Genomic DNA, 24,151 nt, shown 5'->3' with positions numbered 1-24,151 from the left:
GGGGGAGGAGCTGATGCCCAAGATGGCCGCTCAGTAAACCAGAGGGGCAGACACGTTGACATGCTGCTGAGGCCGGAGACGCTGTAAGCTGGCGGACTGTGGGGAGCTGACACATAGCTGCAGTTTGTCCCATTAATTATGGACATCGTAATAAAAAAAAGAGGGAAGACCGCGGATCAAGCCCTACCTGTGGAGTGCCGAGTAAGGGACCAGAGACCGGACTGCGGGAAGGCGCATAGCCGTACGGGTGCCTGACGGGTCTGCACACGCAGACGGCAGATCCGGCAGTGACGGCTCGCTGGCGAGAGCGCGCAGCGCAGAAAGGTTCTAAGGCTCAAGCCGGCAGTGATCAGGAGGACTAGGAGATCTCAACACCTTGCCAAGTAAGACGAGGAGAATATTACCAGACAAGACTATCAGTACGGGGAACTGGTAAGATGAATAAATGAGCTAGAAACGGGAGCTGTGTGGATATATGCGTGGATATATTATACATGATACCTACAGCTGATATATAGGAAGTCTGTGGTAACCCTCATAGCTCAAAAGACTGATACTTTTGATTGGATACTCTGCCTGTAATTATACGCTAGCTGATTTTATGGACTTGTCTGTGTGGCTTGTGAGAGTTGTGCTCAAACTAATGGCCAAAGGAAGATAAGCAATACACATAATTTAAGTTACACTATAAATCGGAAGCTGACCTGGAGGAAAAGTGACGAGAAAGAGACACGAGAAGGAGAAGTAATCTAAGATAGAGGCAACATTTGATATCACTCTCTTATAACATATATTAAAGAGCAGAAGAGGGTTCTTTAACCCTTGGACCACATATAAGTCCTGTTAGAGTAAGTGGTTGGAAGGTGTAACGCAAAGGGAGGGGGTGTGTAAAAAATTGGTAAAAGATACATAGCTATGGCGCCTAAAAAGGGAAATAAAACACCACAACCCCAGAAGAATAAGAAAGATAAGGAAGAAAATAAAAGTAAAAACCCCACTGGGTCACAAACCACACAAACGGCAGATATCAAGGAGATATTTCAACAATTACAGCTACAATCTCTGTAATACAAGCCATACAAACGCCACAGGATATTTCAGACATAGCAGAAATCTCGGGGGCATCCAGATCATCAGGGGAAATTCAACCCCAGCACCCCAGAAGTAGCTCACTAATAGATACCACAGGCTCGGGTAGTGATCCAAAAGAATTGGAAAAAGAGAATTGGGATATGAGAAAATATATCCAATCCCTGCCAACTAGAGAAGATATGGACCAATATGTGTTTAGACTGGAGAATTCATACAAAAAGGAGGTACTTGAGCTTAAGGTGTCTATTAAAAACACACAAGAAAAAACAGCCACGTTAGATACTAAACTTTCGAATGTTGAGCAGGAATCAATGAAACTAAAGGAAAATATACATAAACAAGGAAGGCAAATTCATCACCTAATTAACAGCATCGACGAGCAAGAAAATAGAAGTAGGAGATCTAATATTAGAATTAGAGGATTAAAGGAGGAGGTGGGGGCTAAAGAGCTAACAAATACCCTACAAAAGATCTTCCAAGATTTAATTCCGGGGATAGAAGTAAAGGAACTGATAATCGATCGGGCCCATAGAACAGCAGGAATAAGAAGATTGGATCCTAGCAAGTCACGGGATGTTATCTGCAAGATGCATTATGCGCATATAAAAGACAGGATCATGCATGCTGCACGTTTAAAGAATGTTATCCTATATGAAGGGGCCCCAATACAATTCTTTCAGGACCTTTCCAAATTTACTTTAGATCGTAGAAGGGCGTTAAAACCCCTAGTGGAACAGCTAAAGAAGAGTAATCTCCAGTATAGATGGAAATTCCCATTCCAACTACAAGCACAGAAAGAAGGACATATTGCTGTATTTAGAGACCTTGAGGACTTGCCGCAGTTTGTGTCAACCCTCAGTTTGCCAGAAATAGAATTACCGGACTGGCCTATTCCATATATAAAAATGTCTAGATAAATCCGGGGGGAGTTTTTTTTCTTTTTTGGTTGGGGGGGTGGTAGGGGGGGTTGAGTCTCTAATATCATTTGCTGGGGGGAGGATCCTCCCTTTTTTTTTTTTTTTTTTTTTTTTTTATACAACATAGCAGGTATGGTTTGTAGGTACATAGGGGGGTACTGGGGTTTTCTCTTTTGTCTTTTTTTTTTTTTTTTTTACTAATATACAGGTGCACAAAGATTTTCACCATATTTGTTTTGGCCACCTATGGTCCGAATTGAATAAAAAAAAAAAAAAAGAAAAAAATATTTATTTATTTTTATTTTTTTTTTTAATAGTCAACGCATTTGCTTAATCACCGTATCAAAGATGATGGGTATGTGTGAGGGCAGGGGGTTTGAGTGATGGGGGGGAGGGTTTTTTTTTTTTTTTTTGATACACCATGCACACTGTTAAGCTTTACACTGAATGTTGTATATGTGTGATAGGGGGGAGGGGGGGTGACCCCCCCCCCTTTTTTTTTTTTTTTTTTTTAGTACGAATATACATGAGCACAAAGATTTTCACCATATTTGTTTTGGCCACCAGTGGTCCAAATTGAATATTTTATTATTAGTTTACGCATTTGCTTTATCACTGTATTAAAGATGGTGGGTAGGTGTGAGGGTAGGGTGTCTGAGTGATGGGGGGGGGTAGGGTTGTTTTTTTTTATTATTAATATACATGAGCTCAGATATCTTGGTTATATTTGATATAGTCATCACCGGTTTAAATTGAATATTTTATGAATAGTCTATGCATACGGTTAAGCACCATATTAAATATTGTGGGTATGTGGTTGGATAGGGGGTATGGGGGATTTGGGTTTTCTTTTATGTTTTTTTTTTTTTGGTATATCAATATAAGAGGGTACATTAGATTCTCGATTTTAGGTCTTTCACAGATGATGGTCTCAATATCTAATAGTATCACAGATGGTGATTGTATTTTGTTTTGATACACTATGCACACTGTTAGGTTTTGTAATGAACGATGTACGTATGTGAGAGGGGGTAGGTAGGGGGATTCCCCCTTCCCTTCTTTTTTTTTTTTTTTTTTTTTTTTTTTTTTTGTTGTTGTCTCGATTTATATATAGAAACGCATAGGTTTTGGTTATAATTTTGATCACCAATATTGGTCCAAAGTGAAGATGTAATGGTTTGTTTTTGTATAGGGATAAGCACTGTACTAAATATTGCGCGTAGATGCTGTGGTATATGGGGGATGTGGAGGTTTCTCCCCCCCCCCTCTTTTTTTTTTTTTTCTCTTCCCCCCCTTTATTCAGGTATGGCCTATTTAGGCCATTAAGATTGTATGTATATTCTTAAACATGGTATGGAGTGACATAGATATGATATTGGTGAAGGTTATTATCCTCTATGAAGGTTTGTTCTCCCCCGTAACCACCAGAACCAACCGGACAAAGGGCAATGTAATGAATTAAAAAGGTTTATAATATATAAAAAATCAGCTTGTAGCCACTGACTGGTGGGCGGTAATTCGAGGGTACGCTCCGCTCTCCCTAGTGTAGGGAACTTACGTTAATAGTAAGATAGACTGTTTATAGTCAAATAGGTACGAATTGGTGTGTGTGTGGTGGGTGTGTGTGGTGGGTGTGTGTGGGTAGGATAGTTCTTGGGGTTTTTTTTTTTTTTTTTTTTTTTTCCCTTTTTGGTCCATTTCCCGTAAGTCTTGATTAGTAATGAATATATGCTCCTACAATATTAGGGGTCTCAACTCGACATCAAAGAGATCACAGGTTCTATATTCTCTTCACAAACAGAAGGTGGGGATTATCTTCTTTCAGGAGACGCATTTCCGGTCGGATCATATTCCTAACCTACGAAATAAATATTATACCACATGGTTCCATGATTCCTATGGGTATTCTAAATCGAGAGGGGTGTCTATCGCAATTCATAGAACAATTCCAAATCAAGTGCTAGAGGAATGGCGCAATAGGGATGGAAGAGCAATACTACTTAAGCTTAATATATATGGCCAAAAATACACCTTGATAAACATATATCTACCTAACCAAAACCAGATTAAAGTAGGTTTACAATTGATTAATCAACTTTTGGAAAAAGCAGAAGGTATAATAATAGTCGGGGGTGATTTCAACTTCGTTATGGATGGCGGGATTGACACCACAGCACCGACGATAGTGCAGTGCAGTAAAGACAAGAGGAAATTTAAGGAATTATTGGTTAAACGTCAATTGGTGGATATTTGGCGGTTATTGCACCCAATAGAGAAGAACTTCACATTTTATTCTAAGGTGCATGGATCATATCACCGTATAGATTTTTTCTTAATAAATCAGAGAGGGATAAATGCCATCCTCGCGGCAGAAATAGGCAACTCAATATGGTCCGATCACGCACCCGTATTTCTAAAAGTAGACCTACATATGGGGGAGAACAGTAGGGGTAACTGGCGTCTTAACGATAATTTACTTTATGATGAGATGTGTATATTAGAAATAAGAAAAGCAATAACGGACTTTACTGCTGATCATATTGGAGATATTACATCACTGCCTACACAATGGGAAGCATTGAAATGTGTGTTACGAGGCTTATTTATAAAACATGGGTCTAGATTGAAAAAACAGAAAAGCTGTAGAATTACTCAATTATTTGAAGAAATAGAGACGGCAGAAACACAACATAAACAAAACCTAACAAGGGAAACACTATTGATAGTAACAGAATTAAAGGCAGAATTGCAAATACTATTGAATGAAAAGACGCTGTATGTTAGGGATAAAAACCGGGCCCTATTTTATCAGCAGGGCAACAAGCCAGGTAAGCTACTGGCAAGGGCCCTAAAAAACAGAAGCAGCACACTACCCATTGCCAAGATAAAGTCAGCTGATGGAGACATGAGATATGATCCAAAAGGGATTCTAAAAGAATTTCAAATATTTTTTACAGAGCTGTATAATATTCCTAATGGGAAGATGTATGGCAACCCTGAGATGGCCCAGCAAAAAATACAACAGTATATAAAGGAAACCGCAATCCCGACTTTAACATCCTTAGAGTCAAGCCAGCTGGAAGAAATACAAAGAGTAATTGACTCACTAGTACCTGGGAAAAGCCCAGGACCGGACGGATTCACCCCTAGGTTCTATAAGACATTTAAAACAGAACTTATGCCCATAATGAAACGGACGTTTAACGCAGTTTCTACTACAGTACCTTTTGGTTCTCAGAGTATGCAGGCTTATATTACCCTTGTACCAAAAATGGATAAAGATCATACCCTATGTGGGAATTATAGGCCGATATCTCTGACAAACCTTGATCTCAGAATATACTCCAAAATCATCGCCAATAGACTTACCCCTATAATACCTCGCTATATTCATCTGGACCAGGTGGGATTCATTAAAGGAAGAGAAGCCAGGGACAATACCCTGAAAACGCTTACTCTATTGGAATATGTACAGAGAGGCTCCATCCCATCCTGCTTGTTAGCAATAGACTCTGAAAAAGCCTTTGACAGGGTGGGATGGAGCTTCCTCAAAGAGACTCTTAGACAGTGGGGGCTTGGGGCTGTAATGATAGACAAGATAATGACCTTGTATCAACATCCAACGGCCAAGATCCGGACGAATAGCAACCTGTCCGGAGAAATAATAATAGCAAATGGAACCAGACAGGGCTGCCCACTGTCCCCAATATTATATATATTAATTATGGAACACTTATTAAATGCAATTAGGGCGAATAAGGATATACAAGGTATAAGAGTGGGGGATACAGAATACAAGCTGTCTGTCTATGCAGACGACATCTTGATGTATGTCACAAACCCGTTGATAACACTACCAAACCTGATAAGGGAATTTAATCGTTTTGGCATCTTGAGTAATTTTAAAGTCAACAATAATAAATCTGAGGCAATGAATATCAACATGTCTAAAAACATGGTGGAATTGCTCAAGAAGGACTTCTCCTTCAGATGGCAGGAAAATGCTATTAAATATCTGGGCACTTATATCCCTACGGATTTAAAGAAATTGGAAGATTATAACTATGTCCCGATGTTGCAAAAAATAACAAAAACACTCCAGCAATATAATAGGGGTACCTTCTCATGGTTGGGTAGGGTAAATGTCATAAAAATGGACATACTCCCAAAAATACTGTATATATTACAAACGATCCCTGTGTTTCCTGCAATGGGTTTCTTGAAAAAGGTATCCAGGATTATTGGACAATTTGTATGGGCAGGTAAGACCCCCAGAATTAGTAGAAAAGTGCTAAATAAGACCAAAGCAAATGGGGGCCTATCCCTCCCTGACATAGCAGTATACCTTAAGGCGGTAATGGTCACTAGGCTAGTTGACTGGTTCCATAATAGGAACAAAAAACAGTGGGTGGGACTGGAGGAAGAGATTACAGGGTTGAAACTGAAATCTCTGCCATGGATCAAAAGGACATATAGCTCACCGTATGGCTATACACCCTTCTTAGTGACCTCAACACTGACTAAAACGGGGCGTGTCTCCACCTTTAGAGGACCCATGACCCCTCTGTTCGACAACCCAGAATTCCCGCTTTCACTTGGGGTAAAATAATTCCTTAAGTGGTACAGTCATGAGAATACAAGGGTAATAGAAACACTGGTGGGAAATAAGGTTCTCCCTCTAGAGTCCATGGGGGAGGAACATAGAAAAGAATGGTTGCAGTATGGCTTATTCCAAAAATATGTTATATCCCTGTTAAAAGAAGCAGAAATAGCCAGACCTCTAACGGCGCTAGAAGAAATCTTTATTCAAGCTGAAAGACCCTCGCACGTGCTATCGAAAGTATATAAAATTTTAATTGAGGAGGGCCAGAAGTTGGAGTTACCATATATTAAGAAGTGGGAAGAGGAACTGGGGATGGAGATCCCCAAGAAGGAATGGGAAAAAGCCATAGCAGTCACGCACAAACTCTCTGTTTCAACTAAACATCAAGAAAGAAACTATAAGATTTTAGCTAGATGGTATAAGTGCCCCGTAGACCTCTATAGGATAAGCCCTACGAATAAAGAAGTATGTTGGAGGTGTCAGGAAAGACGTGGTACAATGTCCCATATTTGGTACTATTGCTCTAAAATCCTTCCATTCTGGCAGAAAATGTTCGAAATCTTTAGGGCCATGACAGCGAGGGAAATATATCCAGATATACAAATGGCAGTATTATCCATGATCCCTGGATCAATGAAAAGTATAAAGAAAGGCCCACTAAAATATTTCCTAACGGCTGCCCGTACGTGTATAGCCAGAAAATGGAAATGTACAGATGCACCCTCCATGGTAGAGTGGGAGTGTGAGATGACGGAGATGCGGACCCTGGAAGAAAGAAAGGTGAGAGAGGAAGGATCTAATAAACAGATTAAACGGACAACGGATATTTGGAAGGGGTGGGTAACATATAGCGCCTCGTCAGAATTACTATGTGAACCACAGGAGGCTAGGTATCCTTAGGGATATGGGAATATATACGGTATGGTAGGGATTGGGATTATATCTGTTACCCATGACCCCATATTCCCCCCCTCCCTCCCCTTCCCCTTTTCCCCTTTTTTTTTTTTTTGTGGGCTAGGTATGAGTGGTATAGTATGATTAATTGGATGGGATCGACTGTTTGGATGTTTGATGTTTGAGTATAGGCGATTAGTGTTGGATTAGATCATAGTAAATAATCATTATCCATGGTGTATATGTGTTTTTAGTATGATTGTTTTTATTATTGTAATTGTTGCAATGTTAAAATTGAAAACTGTTTGAATAAATAAAGATAATAAAAATCAGTTTAAAGGGGTGATTTAGTTTTTTAAGTGCTTGGGCTAAAAGAGTGTCTGGTTTATTCTCTTTAAGATAAAATGTGTGTTTAGACTTGCATAACATTTTATCTACAGATTCTGATAAAAAAAAGTCAAGGTTTAAACATGCTTTATCAAGCTGTAATTTAGAGTCACGGGTAGGATTGGATTGAAAGATTGTGTGGCATGTATTAAATTCTGACAAAACAGAAAATTTATACTCAGCGCTACCTCTCTGAATCATAAATGTACATATACTCGCATCAAATGTGTGTCATGTGACAACATGTGTAACAAAGTGCCAATATAGTGCAAAAAAATGCATTCAATAAAGTTCAAAAAATGCAAAATAATACTAAATAAGGTGCAATCAATAAAGTTCATCAAGTGTGAGGTGCAGGGCTGGTGACACGTTGATGTAATCTTGGTGACTTCCTGTGCTTCCCACCTGGATCCCCACTCACCAGATATAGATGATAAATATGCCTGTGTATATCAGGATGGTGTCTCCTGTCCAGCAGATATGTAGATTGGTTGTGCCTCAGAGAATGGAATCTCCTCTCCTCCACCACTTGATGTAAATCCTACATACTTTACTTGGTCAAAGACAGTCCGGGTAGTAAAGTTTGGACAGGTGAAGAGAAGAGGGCATATAATGTAATACTGCAAGGTTTATTAAAAAGTTTAAAATCATTACACTTACATCAGAATCTTTAAAATGTGCAAAAATTGCTGCCTTGGCATCCAAACAGCCTTCACAATTATTCTTAGCTTGACATGTTTTGCCCCTCTCACTGGGCGTCATCAGGCGTCCTCTTTTTTCTTTCTACGTGGTCCAGCAAGCATAGGCAGGGATGCTATATTTTGTTCAAAGCACACTGGGTAACACTGCTTGCAACTCAGAAGGATGTAGGACAGGGCTCAGTGCTAGCGGGGATGATGCAAGATTTGTCAGCTCCACCCCCTCCTCCTCCATGCCCTTCTCTGCTGAATTGTCCTTTCAAGGGGCTATTCCATTAGTCAGGCTAAAAGGTGCCACAAAGTGCTTCAGCTGGTCTGTGTAGGGGAAAGGAGCCACACTGGAGCGGAGATTCTTGCAGCTCTGCAGGGGAAGGCCCTAAGGCGGTTCATGCCACACCAGCTGGAACCAGGAATGGTGGTGTGCGATAATGGCACAAATCTCCTGTCCGCCCTTAGACAGGGAAACTTGACACATCTGCGGTGCCGACACATGTTCTCAATGTGGTGGTGCAGCATTTCTTAAGCAGGTACCCAGGGTTGGAAGATCTGCTAAAGCAGGCCAGAAGAGTCTGTAGCCAGTGCTCAGTTGGCTGAAATTCAGCGGGAATTCCACCTGCCCATAAACCGCCTGATTTGTGACATGCCCACAAGGTGGAACTCTACTTTGGCAATGCTGCAGCATCTGTACATACAGCAGAGGGCTATCAACAAGTATCTGTGTGAGTATGGCACAATAACAGGCTCAGGCTGGCTCGGCTTTTCCCCACGCCAATGGCTGCTGATAAAGGATGCGTTCACAGTACTGTCACCATTTGAGAAGGCCACAAGGATGGTGACCCGTGACAGTGATGCTGTTGTGTTCCTGCTGGAGCAGACTCTGGAAGAGGAAATCATACGTAAACCCATAACAGATGGTTTTCCATCCCCAGAACCCTTGTGAGTAGTACATGGTTGGGAGGAGGAAGTTCCAGATACTGTAATCCTGTGACCTCAGAGAGTGTTATTCTCATGCCTCTGCCAACTTGCGGTGCATGGGCTCCCTAATTCTTCAAAGCCTGCAAAAGGACCTGAGAATACGTGGCATCAAGGAGAAGGATCACTATTGGTTGGCAACCCTCCTTGATCACCGTTACAAGGGGAAAGTCTCGGAACTCATCCCGTCCCCACAAAGGGAGCAGAAGATGAAATCTCTTCAGGAAACCTAAAGAGGAGTTTATGTAATGCCTTTCCAGAGTCTGGTAGGCTACAATCTTGTGGAAAACATAGTTTTGAGGCTTCTGTTGGTCAAGAGGAGCGGCGGAGAAGGGGGCCGCCTCAGTGATGCTTTTCAAAATTCTTTTAGTCCTCGGTGCCCAGAGCTGTCAGCTTCCATATCCCATCTGTGGCGTCTGCATCATATGGTGGGAGATTATCTAGAGGTTAAAACAGACATTGAAAGCTTTCCAGTTGACGAGCCATTGGGTTACTGGGTCATGAGAATAGACAATATTGCCTATGCCACTGCAACACAGAAAAGACAACAGGAGCTCAGATAGCTAAATACCTTGTGTACTAGGGCAGGATTTGGGTTTCTAGTGCACTGGGCTCACTTTTCATTTGGGTACAATCTATATGCTCAAGATACTTTACACCTAAATGGAAGGGAGTCTTCTGGGCTAGGGTAGAGGTTTATGGGAAGGTTGAAGGAGTATATAAACTAAGATGGTGGGATAGTTAGAACTGGCAGATAAGTTAAAATGGAATTGGACACTAATGGAAGAATGGAGTGTGGGAAGATGGAGGGAGGACTTTGGCAAGTAATAAGGAGATTCTCTTGTTACAAACAAACTTGGCGATTACAGTGCAATTTAAACTGCAGCAAAAGATATGGTAAATGTAAGTGCAAAATGAGTTTGAAACTTTGGTATGTGAAGAACACTGTGATTTCATTGGTATTGCCAAATCTTTGCTTAACCACTTAAGGACCACCTGCCGCAGTTGTACTGCGGCAGGTTGGCTTCCCTGCGCGAACCACTGTCCGCCTGACGACCCACAATCAGCCTAGTACAAAGGCAGAATGGGGATAAACAAGGTGGATCCCCATTCTGACAGATGACATGACAGAGATCTACTGTTCCCAGTGACTGGGAACAGTGATCTGTCATTTCCCAGGCAGCCCATCCCCCCTACAGTTAGAACACACCCAGGAAACACAGTTAACCCCTTGATCGCCCCTAGTGTTAACCCCTTTCCTGCCAGTGTCTGCCCTAATGTGGCAGTCCTGCTAAAAATCGCAGATTGCTGCCATAACCAGTAGAAACAATAAAAAAATAAAAGTCCCTAAATCTATCCCGTAGAAGTAGACACACTAATTTTTGTGCAAACCAATCAATATCCACCTATTGCGATTTTTTTTTTACCAAAAATATGTAGAAGAATATATATCGACCTAAACCCCTGAGTACATATATATATATATATATATATATATATATATATATATATATATATATATATATATATATATATAGTGTATTATATGCCCCTTCCATTCGCCCACTTATTCCACTTCTCCCTTTACCTCTCCCCTTTTTTTTTCTTTTTCCCTTTCCTCTGTTTTCACATCTTTCCTCCCCCTTCAGATACCCTAGTGTGTCACTCTCCCCATTAAAAATATTTGAAAATGTTTTCTGGTGTGCATTAAAACCATGGATATGACTACTCGCAGGCCATGTGTACAGGTTCTGAATCATGTACTCCACCTGAACTCTTTTCACTAGCCACTTTTTTTTTTAAGGTGTATGTATGTGGGATTTAATGAGGCCTAACACCTTTCATCTCAATGGTAGTTTTGATTGGGAAGTGTGCTTTTATGGTGCTATTGACTAACTTTTATTATTGCGGTGCAATCTCCTGTACACTCTTGTTCTATGGTTTTCTGATTTTGTTTTGCTGGTGATTGTTCTTCATGGCATATTTGTACCCATTCATATTGTCTTGTTATGTTGTGTTGTTTTGACGCATACCAATAAATAAAGAATTAAGAAAAAAAAAGGTAAACGTAAAGCTGACTCACATCCATTGTTAAAAAAATTGGAACATAAAAGGGCATTTAAAAAAATTAAAAATAAAAGGAAAACTTTGATTATTTGGTAGTTTCAAAGAATAAAACAAAATACTGTATGTAAAAAAGGAAATAAAGACTGCAAGAAAAAAATCTAAATAAATGACAGGTTGTGAAAGACTGTACGACAAACCCCCCCAAAAAGCCTTTAAATATACTAATATTAAGGAGCGCGTGGCCGCGCGCAGAGCTATCCTGTCCCATCCTGACCGGTTAATTAGAGATGTGTGACTGGGAACCCTGTAAGGTTTCTTGCTGCTCTCCTGTGCTCTCTGGGATGCCATCCTGCCAGAAAACATCTGCTACCCGACTGGAAAGAAACAGCCGACCTCACAGACTGCTGGCGTGGAGGCCATCTTGGCTTGGAAGCTCCACACACTCTTAGCTTAACTAGAGATGGCGGCGGATCTGGAGAGTGCTACAGCACTCCCTCCACAGGGAGACACAGACAACACCAGCGTTATCTTGGGGGGGGGGGGGGGGACCTTAGAACAGCGTAAAACATTTCTTCTGGTCTGTGTGTCTGTGGAATGCAACCTCAGTGGAAACGATCTGAACAAGATCAGAAGTCCCCTTTCTAAAATAGAGGACCGGATCTCTGCTACGGAGGATGTCACGATTCAACACACTGATCTCCTCCCGCCTCTTCAGAACACCGATTGGAACCTGGTTGCTAAGGTGGACGTAGACTCCACCGCAATAATATTCGAGTTCTCAGCTTGCGGGAAGGAGCAAAGGGGACGAAGCTGGTGGAATTTGCAGAATTTTTAATGTAACTTCTGCATCTGGATGAGGTGTCGCCTACATATGTGGTCGAGAGAACACACAGAGTACCTATGAAAAAAACAAGGCCTTGTGCACCACCACGTCCCTTCTTAAACTACAGAGATCGCGATCATATTCTCAGCGAGGCGAGGAAACATCCCTACACATCCTTCACTGAAATCCGGTGGAAACTTCGTGACAAAATCCTGACTGATACATCCCCTTCAGTATGCTGTATCCAAGTCGCCTGCGTGTCCCTCACGGGGGTTCTTTGAACCCCAGAGGCTGTAAATGACTTATTGGCCACACTGCACTGATTGTTGGATAGAGAACCATATTCACATTGTTCTTGTTCCATGTTCTGGTTATTTGTTCTTTTCTCTGGATCCAGATTGGTAAGCTCTGACATTCTTTGGTTCCCCACACACTTGCAATGTGAGGATACCTATATGTTTCCTCTGCAAATGCTCCCCTGGTCTGGGTCGCCTTCACTATTGGGGCCCCCACGAAAACACATTGGGTTTTACTTTATAACTCCTGTTTGCACTGGATATGCATACCTTTTCCTCTGCCCCTTTTAATTGATATGAAGTCTGCCACTAGTGCCTCCCTTTATTGTGATGCTTTCTGCTCATTAACCTCACATATAACTGTATTTGGGAGCTCCACTTTCAGGTTGACATATGCAACTGTTTTTCCCTTCCCACTCCCCACTTCACAGAAGTTCGTTCACTTAGCGTTTGGCTTTGGAGGAGGACTTTGCCATCTAGTGGACACTGTTTGCACTACGTTTTGGGACTAAAACTGTGGTAGATAGAAGTAGTGGATTTTTTCAAGAATCATACTTGCCGAAGTAGATGCAGCACTGGAGCGCTGGGCTGTGGAGGGAGCGGGAGTGGCTGGCTCAGGCTCTCAGTGGCTCGCTGAGAGGCTGAGCCAGGTGCTGGTCCAGGGTTCTGGGTGGATCCCGACCATATGGTCACGATCTATCTCCAGCCTGGACTGACTCTGTGACATCAGCCGACAGCGGGGAAAACTGATCACAGGAGTGCAAAACAAACTGCACTCCTGTGATTTACAGGACAAGTACAGTCAAACAAGCTTTGTCTGTACTTTTATTTTGTTAATGTTAATTGCTCAGTTTCATGGTAGGGAGTTAGCTTTGGTGGGGTTTTTTTTTTTTTTTGCTAACTTTCCTTGTTGCTGGTCAGGCAGTTCTCTTTTTTGTAGGGGCTCTAAACTTTTCAGGCTGGAGGAATAGCGGTTCTTTGTTGCAAGACTCTCTGGACGGCCTATTGGGCTCTTCCTGCTTTTTCCTGCAATTTTCTATACCATCTCTGATTATGACTTTAAGATTGATTTCAAGGAACATTAAGTATTAACAGACCCATAAACCCCACATTTTATTTCTACAGGAAATCCATCTTGTGGGTAATAAAATACTAGCCCTCCGTAGGACCTGGGTCAAACAAGGTTTTCACATATAGATTTAATGTTTGGGACCTCCCTGGTCTTGACCCAAGTGGAATCTGTCATACCTGCCGGTGGGACTGCCAGATCACTCTCTCCTCTAACTTGTTTTGAAGGTTGGGGAGTGGCGGGACCCCGGCTGCTGGAGGCTGGCCCCTGGGTGAATTCAAAAGCCTGAGGTCAAGGAGCTGGTGGGCAAGAACTTGTCTGATTATTGGACCCTAAACGAGGAATCTGCCTCTTGTCTATGGTCTGAGAGGCTTATAAGACCACTACCAGGGGGGGTTTATTTCTGCAATCAAAGTTGCACATAAAGAATATGCCTCTTGCACCACCCAGCTGGAGGAACAAGAGGCGGAAGCTGCGGCCACCTTTGCAGCATCAGCGACCCCAGAAAATATATTCTTGTTTGGAGCAAACTAGACAAAATTTGAAAATTAACGTTACCAATATTGCCTAGTCGGACGCCAGGGCCTTGGCAGAGAAACTTTTTGAATCGGGAGACAAGAATGGGAAACTCCTTGCCAGTTTAGTTGCAGACCCTTACTGCCACACAGTGATCACTGCGGTATTCTCTGCCTCGGGGAGTGTACTTACCACACCCTCAGATATTCTGAGTGAATTTAAACAACATTATAGCACTCTCTATGTACAGACAAGGACTATTTCCCCTTCCACACTGTCTACTGAGCTGGCGAAGATCTCTTTGGCTACTCTCTCCTCTGAGGGGAGGGAGGGTTTGGTGGCCCCTTTGTCACCCTTGGAAATTGAAACAGCTATTTATTCTTTCCCAAATAACAAGACCCCGGGACCAGGTGGCCTTCCTGGGAGTGGTACAAAGAAAACGCCTCTGTGTTAGCTCTTAAACTTCAGTGATTGTTCACCGCATTACTAGAACAGGGAGACCTGCCATCCTCTAAGTAGCAAGCCCATGTATTGATTCCAAAACCAGGCAAAGACACCAGATATTGTACCTCTTTTAGACCCATTTCCCCCCTTAATTATGATCTTAAGATTCTCCCCATGGTGCTGGCATCCAGAGTGATGAAGGTCTTCCCCTCCCTGATTGACATAGACCAGACAAGCTTTATGCCAGACAATTTCACAGATAAAAATTATCGTTTGAGTTCTTACTCACCTTCAACTTCATTGGACATCTAAAAAGCTTTTGATTCTGTTCACTGGCAATATTTGGATATGGTCTTGGAAGCTTTTGGGTTTGGCCCATATTTAGAAAATGGTTCCAAGATGCCTATGGGTATGGGTATTAGGCTGGGGGAAGCTCTCCCTTTTCCCATCCGAAGTGGCATGAGGCAGGGATGCCCACTATCCCCTATCCTGTTTGCGCTGGCTATGAAACCATTGGCAGTGTCCTTGAGGCAAGCTAAAGCAGTATAGTATAAAGTTTGGGTCAGTTACTGAAAAACTGGCGCTATATGCAGACGATTTGATACTATGTCTCAATGACCCTGGTCCGTCCCTCTCGGCTGCTTTAGATATTCTGTCTTCTGTTGCAAGTCTTTCTGGCCTCTGTACTAATTGGGAGAAATCCCCAAATCTTCCCATAGACCCTGGAGCACGGAGGATGCCAGACCCAGATCATCAGTTGACTTGAGTATCTTCCATGCGATACTTGGGTATCCCCATTTCTGCGTAGGTACAAGACTGTTATCTGCTCAATTTATACCCGATGGTGCAGGTCATTAGGCAGAGGTTGAGAGCCAGGAGCAACCTTCCTTTAACCATTATTGGTCGATTCATTTATTAATATGAAAGTACTTTCTGTACTCTTATATGCACTCCGACACTCCTACATGGATACCTAGGAGTTTTTTTAACAAACTTCCTTCTCTTGATAAACTGTTTCCTATGGCAGTCCGAAAACAAATTCCAGTCCAGTTCGTAAACAAATTCTGCATAAATAATGGACCCAGGGTGGCCTGGCGTGTCTTGATTTTCATACATATTTTCTAGTTGCTCTCCTTAACCATGCCCACAATTGGCTGATTTCAGGTTACACCAATTCCTTGGTAGTCTTAGAGGCAGCTTATATGGGATCATTTAAATGCTCCGCAATTTATAACAGTGGGGGAGTGGGCTGCGTTCTCTCCTCTTACCTCGTCAATGTGAGCGGATGTTAGGGCTTGCCACTTAACCATGCCAAGACACTCCTCGACATCTGCCTTTTGGTCTCCTCACACACTGGTATGCTATAACCCTAAATTGGTGCATGTGAATGCGCTATTCTTATCTCTACACCACTTACAATTTCTAATGCTATGTGATAAAGAAATGTATCATACGGTAATTTCTTCTATAAATTCAAATAACCATCTTCTGTGTACAAATCAAAAAAACAAAAATCAAATAAGTGCATGTAAACCAATGGCCTTCTACTGGAAGCTTCCTGATGACGCATATGATGATGCGAAACGCGTAGAGGCTGCTGGGAGTTCTCTCGGAACAGGTGATCGGAAACGTCCGGGCAGTGGGCGGAAACACATAGGAGAGCGAGGGGTGAGGCGCAAGCTAGAAGCGGAGGTCACATACGAACCACGGAACCGCTCAGTACTTGTCCTTATCTGCTGGATTCGCTCAGTGCCGGCTTGAAGGCATTTTTTAATGTGAGTGTAATATCTGTTTTTGGTTTTTTACTCAATAAATGTTTTAAACGCACTGCGCAATGATTGTCTATCTATATATCCTATATGAGGAAAATTAAAGCATAGTCGGTGAGAAGTGATACTAAGGTGGAGCGACACTAAGGTGGAGCGTTTTTAAGGTGGAGTGGTTATCCCATGAATGAACCAAAGGCACATCATTTAACAAGCATCTGGTGAGTGGCCAATCTGCAAGGTGGTGGTGTGTCACAAAGTCACATATATATAAGAAGAGACACAAGAGCACGATAAGAATACAGTCACAGTAATTAAAAGAGGATTGTTGCACTCTCATGGTTTATGGGACTTGATTATTGTTTTATACACATGAGAGGCAATTTGACATATGGTTCTCGGCTGTTTTAATAGCTTTTCATGTGTGATTCGCACACAGTAGAAGGCCATTGGTTTACATGCACTTATTTGATTTTTGGTTTTTTGATTTGTACACAGAAGATGGTTATTTGAATTTATAGAAGAAATTACCGTATGATACATTTCTTTATCACATAGCATTAGAAATTGTAAGTGGTGTAGAGATAAGAATAGCGCATTCACATGCACCAATTTTTTCACATTCCCCATTCTTAAAGAAGGGTTTTTTTGAATGCAGCAATTCTGACATTAACACTGATTGGTTTTTTTTTTTTGCGCCGGTGACACATACTTACGTAGTTTTATAACCCTAAATTGCCAGAATTTGAGACTCTCCCAGATTCCTCAATTTGGGCCTCGAGAGTCATCAAATATTTAGATAACATGTGACAGGGGCTCACTGGCTACTTTTGACTGTTTAAAAGCACAGTATGACCTTCCGGACTCTCACTTCAGATTTCTGCTACTCCGCCATGCCTTTCGCTCCCAATTTGGGGCAGACCTGATTCATCAAATAGCTGACAATTTGGAGTCTCTCCTACGTGATTCCTCCCTTAAAAAACATTATCAGTCATTTACAAGGTGCTATTGCCCTCAATCTATATGGGTCTTGACTTCTTGCAATCGAGTAATGGGCAGAGATTGCAGAACTGAATCTTTCTCAACTAGTGGCCACCAGAGACAAACTAATACAGTTTAAAATATTGCATATGATCTACCTAACACCATCTAGGCTGCATAGAATATATCGGGGGTTGCCCCTAATTGCTAGTGCTTTTTTCACATATTTTGGCATTGCCCTTGCATTTTGCGTTCTGGTTAGAGGTCTTTATCCACTCCTTGGCCACCATCAAAATCCCTCAAACAGTGGATGTGTGCTTGTTGGGTTTGGTCAGTGCCCTGGCACATAATAGAGCAACTAGGACGCTCCTTGGCTTACTACTTTTCTATGCCAGGAAGGCCATAGTTTTGAAGCGGAAGGCTGATCAACCCCCCTCTTTAAAGTGGACCTTCACCCTCCCGCAGCACTCTCCTCCTCTACATCCTGCTCCTCCTCCGCAGCGCAGATATCAGGGTTTTTTTTGTTTACTTGCATGTGTTTTTTTCCATCAAAGGCTCGGTCTGCCCCCCCAGTTTGCCTAGGCGAATTACGCATTGCCCCTGGTGCCTCCTGGGATGCATGACCTGCAGTCTCATTCAGCAAAGAGGAGAGGGCAGGGCCTAGCGGCGCATGCACTCGGAAGAGCCGGCAGCTGTCACAGACAACATGGCGGTGCCAGACCCGTGCAGTGGCTGCAGAGAGGATGATCTCAGCAGCTCAATGCTGGACCCGCTGACTAGGGGAGTATGCTTACTGCAGTAACAAACAACTGGCCACTGCCCCCACCTATAACTGGCCTGATGTAATTTTGGTGAGGGGACACTAGACACCTTTGCTGCCATTGTGCTATGTGCTGGATGACCAGTGTGCCCCTGTGCCTTTAAGGAGGAGTGAGCTACCTCCAGGCTCACCTGCCCTCTATCGATCTATTAGAATGCATGTGCTTCTATTATGGAGGCTCTTATAAATTTACAAGAGTTAATAATAGGGTGCCTTAGAGCGGCTCTGCATCTTCTTACGCATGTATTTGCAAATGTGTGCTAACTAAACCCCTGTTTGTAACGCAAACTGTTAGACAGCATAATTTGGTTGGATGTAGACTGGCTGACAAGTTGAGCTGGGAATTTCCTTTGGTTTTGTTGAGTATGCTTACTGTGTTGAAGAACGTTAAAGGTAAGCAGGGAAAAAAGTGGAGGAAGGGCCTGCTGTTCCTCTTTAAATTACTGGAAGGCGCTCGTCAACTCAGTTGTACACATTATATAAACTGACTTGCACATCCAGGGGATGCCTGCAAAAGTTTAATAAAATCTGGGATGTTTAGCTTGAGTCACCTTCTACTATTGATGCTAACTCTGCATGAGGGAGAATGGGACACCCCTTTACCCTGAAAAAGTGGAATTGTTGTTATTGTACAGAATGCCCCTTGATGCTGAAAATAATCATTTGTACTTCTAACCTCTTCAATACCGGGCACTTTTCAGCTTTCAGCACTGTCACACTTTGAATGACAATTGCACGCTCATGCAACACTGTTCCCAAATAAATTTGTATATATTTTTCTTCACACATATAGAGCTTTCTTTTGGTGGTATTTAATTACCACTGGGTTTTTTATGTTTTGCTAAAGAAACAAAAAAAGACAGAAAAATTCGAAAAGATTAAAAAATGTCCTTCATTTCTGTCAGAAAATCTTAAATAAGTAATTTTTCTCCTTCACTGATGTGCGCTGATGAGGCTGCACTGATGTGCACTGATAAGGCGGCATTTATGGGCACTGATAAGACAGCACTGAAGAGCACTGATGAGGTGGCACTAATATGCATCACTGATAGGTATCACTGATAGGTGGCACTGATGAGTAGGCACTGAAAGGCAGCACTGACTGGCATTTCTGATGGGCACTGATTGGCATCACTTATGGGCACTGTCTGGCATCACTGCTGGGCACTGTTGGGGCTGCACAGATAATCAGGGCACTGATGATCAGTGTCCTGATACCTGTACAAGTCTCCCCTGTGAGGAGATGCCGCTGATCAGCTCTCCTCCTCACACTCTGTCAGGGTGAGGCGAGGAGAGCCGATAAATAGCACTTCCATGTTTACATGTGATCGACTGTGATTGGATCACATGGGTAAAGAGCCATTGATTTACTGAGATCAGGGTTGCACCGTGTCCCGGGGACATGGCGCGCCCGTGATCACCGTGCTGACACTGGGGAAACATCATATGATGTCGTCCCAGAACGAGAGGGGAGGAGGTTAATGGCCCCTCAAGCTCTTTCCAGTTATTTATGTACTATTACTGTTCCTAGGGACCTTCTTCTGAAATGGGTACCCTCCCAATACATATCCTCTTTTTGATCTCCTATAACTGCCATGATCTCTGATCATCCTTGAATGCTATTTAGATAGTTATGCTTTGTTAGCAAGGATGTGATCTATTGTTTATATTTATGTTGTTGTTTTTGGTTTGTTTTGTGATTGTACTATTGTGATGCCCAGAGGATCTCTTTTTTTTTTAAATTATAAAAAGAATTTCAAAAACAAAAAAAAACAAAAAACGGAGAACACTAGATTTGTGTACTTTCTCTTTGTTCCCATATCTGTTGCATCTGAGGATCAGTGTGCCCACATTTTGGCGAGAGTGAAGATTCACCAAATGATCTTTGGAGCTACTATCCCTGAAGGGAATAAAGTTTTCTTTGACCTTTCTGATTTTCTGATAATACAGGGGTCATAGCCTTGAGGTGAGCGGCCAACTTGCATGGGTGGTGGAGACCTGAAGAACTTTTTAATTATTCAGTTCACATTGTCACAGTGGTGGCTGAATTATTTATTGGACTTTCTTTTCGGATAGTGTTATATATTTTAAATGGATATATATTTGTATATTTTCTTATAGAATTAGCATAGTGGATTGTTTTTCAATCTATATTTGATATTGAGCATTTATTTGCTGGGTTGTGCTGCACTGGTTATTGTTATTCAGTACTCAGTTAACCAGTACTGTGATAACATGACAAAGGCAAGAAATGTTAAGTGCAAAAAAACACACAGTGAGGTAGCTCTCAGTGCTTAATTCCAGCCAGTTATATACACTGTGTGAGACAATAGACAGGATCACAAGAATGATTGTGCTCCAAACCTGGAAAGCATTACACCAAAACCAACATGCACCCCTTTGAGTAACTTCAGACTAGGCTTGTAACGGTTAACACAGCTTTACTGTTGAAATACAGCATGAAAATACAGAACAATGTCCTTTCCCTAATCCTAACTAACATGATGTAGTGATGTTAGTACATCAACAATTGGGAAGTGTCATAAACAAAGCCTGAAGGTCTCTTTGCATTAAGATCCCACATTCTGACTGAGGAACAAAGGGATTTGGATATGGCTAAAGAAATGGTGGAATAGGTCAGACAGAATGGCCTTGCATAGCAAGTGAGTCTGCTCTGGACCTGAAAAACTCCTTGTGGCCAACTGATACAAAGGTCTGGAACTTGCCACAATGCACAGCCCATCATGTAAAGGCCACCATAAAGTCTAGTCCTCAACTTACCAGTGCAGTAGATGTGTGTAGGGTTTCCAAAATTAAGCTGATGAAATACCAATATGCTTCAGCCCAAAGGTTTACTCACAAAGTAAGACTGCGTCACACCAGAGGCTGTGTCATTGTTATGGGCAAGAAAGCGATCTGCAGGTAACTAGCACAGAAGCAAATCTCAGCACCCAAAGGTCCAGGCTAGCTCTGCAATCTTCGGTTCAGCAGGGTCCATGTAAGGCAGTGGTTCTCAACTCCTGTCCTCAGGGCCCATTAACAGGTCAGGTTTGCAAGATAAGTGAAATACATCACAGGTGATCTAATTTGCTGCTCAGTGATTGCAGTATTTTAGTCTGCATCTGCCCAAGGTAATACATAAAATCTGGCCTGTTAGTGGGCCCTGAGGACAAGAGTTGAGAACCACTGATGTAAGGCTTCAAAACTATTGCAGAGGATACCTAGATCCGAGCAGCTATCTGCTCGGAAGTAACTAGATCAAGCAGCATATTCAAAGTGTTTAGTTAAATAACCAAAGAGAAAAAATATTAATTGTATAGTAAGTATCTTGATTGAAGAGAAAAAGCTAATTAGAAATATATTTAGAGTTCTCCACAGGAAGGTTGAGGAAAGCAAAACCAACCTCCTAGGCAAAAGCAAAAAATAGAGATGTTTTGGTTGGCAGCAGGGTTATATGAGAGCTGACTTTAGCCTCGATCGGATTTTCCAACGGGAATTGCGTGATGACAGGCTGTTGGCGGAAAATCCGACCGTTTGAACGTTCCAACGGACAATTTTCAGATTTTCAGCGGACAAATTTTGGATTGCAGGCTTTAAAATTTTCCGTGGACAATGGTCAGATTTTCCGAGCGTGTGTACACAAGTCAGTCGGACAAAAGTCCAAAGTACAAACACGCATGCTCGGAGGCAAGGACGAGCCAGAAAAGGTCGGTCTTGTAAACTAGTGTACGGAGAATTAACATTAGTGGATGTGGCAAATTATGAAATCCCGAAATGCAGCGCACATTCTCTTCTTCTTTAATAGGATAATGGGATGAAGCTGCTTTGCTGGTGATACTGATGGCGTTATGGCAAACGATTTTTCAAAGGCTTTTTTTTTTCTAGTGATATCAAGAATAATATTATTATGCTTGTTGTTTTTTTTTTTTTTTTTTTTTGGTGCAAGTTACCACACCACCATTATCCCATGGTTTTTAAGATCAAAGATACAAGTATGTTGGTGGCCCTTGTTAATTTTACATTGTAATTTTTAACTGCCTACTCCCAAACTGTCATTTGAAGTAAAACACATAGCCAAGTATTATTCTCCATAATTTTTTATTGTGCATTAAAAAAAGAAAACAAATAAAATTAGACATGCTATCTGCCAATAGAACTTAACCAAAAAGTGCATTCTATGCATCTAAAAATACAGAAAATATAACAAATCAAATCATTATTATTCAACCAAAAAATAAAATAAAAGCCTCATGCATGTGTCCTGCTTCTCAATATAGGGGGTCAACAATGCCCAAAGTTGGTGAAAGCAGGGGTCCGTCATCCGGAGATAATTCCGAAAATCATCTGGATTATTCTCCTGGAGCTCCCGCAGCAAAGGCATATGACATAATTGGTCACAATTAATAAAGCAACCAATGTTTGGTCCAAGAAATCCTCCTCCTCCTGTTCCTGAACTTGGGTCAAAGCAATAACTCCAAGGACAATAATAACACGTTATCTCCTCCATTTCTGCAACATGGCTGGTTGACGAACGGCCATTCAGAAACTAACAGAAAAGCATGAACTGAAAAGCACGAATCAACACTCACCAAACTACTACTAACACAATATTAGCAGAAGGAGCCCAAAGGGTGGCGCATGACAATTGAATTTCCTCTTTATCGGCTCGTCACTACGATTGTGTTTGTTGGCCGACAATTGTGTGCCGTTTGTATGCAAGACAAGTTTTGGGCCAATGCCCTTCGGACAAAAGTCTGAGGCTTTGTCTGTGGAAAATCATGTGTATGAGGCTTTAGAGTTCTTTTTTAGCCATTGTGCAAAGCAGTATAAGCCACATGTTCAAGAACTACTTATATCCCGTGTCCCTCAATGGATGATAAAAATATCATTTTTTTTATGTAAAGCAGTTCATATATCTGTGTATACCAAACTGAAAAATGTGGTCTTGTTATGAAAGGATCAATTACCCCTGGTCAGGCATGATTTAAAATTATTGTATTAATGGCAATATATGGTGCATATAGCCTTTAAAAAGCAGTTTGCAAAATGCTTACTTTTTATGGTTTCTAAATATATTTTTTTTACTAACTTATTTTTGGTTGTGGATGTAGCTCCTGCTTAAGAAATTCTCATCATTTTTGATCAGGTCAGACAATTTATTATTAGAATCTTTTTTCTTTTTTTTTTTTTTTAGTATTCATAATAAGTATTTTAAATTTTACTACGGTAAGAGTCACAACCTTATACTCTTAACAGACGTGTATTTTTCAGAAAATTTGGCCTATGAGGTTTATTTTGGATATGGTGCATAGAAGTATTTTTGGAGATGAGGAGAAGAAAAGGCAAAGCTCAGCCATAATGGAGATAGGCTCAATTAGAGAGGTGTTGGTTGATAATGGATCTCCTCAGGAAAACTTGAAAGATGGGTAGAAATAAGAAGCTAAGTTATTTGTTGGACACAAACAATTTTTAATGTGATTTTCAAATGTAATCAATGTAATCACAGCAATTTCTGAGCACCCTAAATACATTAAAATGATTAGACTGGTTCTGCAAGATACAGTATTACTATACAGTGGTGTATTTTACTTATGCACATTTTTTAATTAATCTTTATTTTAACATAAAATTTAGCAATGTAATTTCAAGTGCATTATATTTATGTAAATGACTGTTGTCCATATATAACAGATTTATTGTTTGACAAACCCATAAATAGGGTACATTTTCTCAGTCACGTGGAAGTAACTGCATCTTTTCTCAAATGATTTTTGCTTGTGAAAAATATCAGAAGTAACCATAATGA

General features: G+C 41.4%; 1 protein-coding gene across 13 annotated transcripts in view; it reads left to right on the top strand.

The window, feature by feature from the left end:
- Positions 1 to 24,151, top strand: part of ADGRL3 (adhesion G protein-coupled receptor L3) — a 1,522,275-nt gene that overhangs the window by 1,118,358 nt on the left and 379,766 nt on the right. The gene's annotated exons all lie outside the window — the stretch shown is intronic.

Source organism: Aquarana catesbeiana, linkage group LG01, assembly GCF_042186555.1.
Source record: "Aquarana catesbeiana isolate 2022-GZ linkage group LG01, ASM4218655v1, whole genome shotgun sequence".
NCBI lineage: Eukaryota > Metazoa > Chordata > Amphibia > Anura > Ranidae > Aquarana > Aquarana catesbeiana.
Note: the sequence above shows the minus strand (reverse complement) of the source record. Positions and strands in the feature narration are given on the sequence as shown.